The sequence below is a fragment of the Nematolebias whitei genome, chromosome 3, assembly GCF_014905685.2.
Source record: "Nematolebias whitei isolate Nwh7 chromosome 3, NemWhi1, whole genome shotgun sequence".
Taxonomy (NCBI): domain Eukaryota; kingdom Metazoa; phylum Chordata; class Actinopteri; order Cyprinodontiformes; family Rivulidae; genus Nematolebias; species Nematolebias whitei.
Genome location: NC_056500.1, coordinates 2,454,135 through 2,454,484, shown reverse-complemented (window position 1 = coordinate 2,454,484; position 350 = coordinate 2,454,135). Strand labels below are relative to the sequence as shown.

The following is a 350-nucleotide window of genomic DNA, read 5'->3' as shown; positions in this document are numbered from 1 at the left end:
TATAACTCACTATAACTCACTTTAACTCACTATAACTCACTTTAACTCAGAGCCTCAGATCAACAAGATTCGTGTTTATAGAGAAATAAAACCGTCACCACTGGACGTTTTTACTTGTGTTCAACACGACTCATCTAAATGACGTTTCTCACGAAGCTTGAGGACAATGATGATGGCATGTAATCTTTATTTAAAATAAATTATTTAGCACCTCCTGTGCAGCCCACACTGCAGGATAATCGAGTACTGAGTATCCTGTACACACACTGAGTATCCTGTACACACACTGAGTAGTGAGTATCCTGTACACACACTGAGTACTGAGTATCCTGTACACACACTGAGTACTG

General features: G+C 39.4%; 1 protein-coding gene across 1 annotated transcript in view; it reads right to left on the bottom strand.

The window, feature by feature from the left end:
• Positions 1-350, bottom strand: part of patj (PATJ crumbs cell polarity complex component) — an 81,234-nt gene that overhangs the window by 9,869 nt on the left and 71,015 nt on the right. The window lies entirely within an intron of this gene.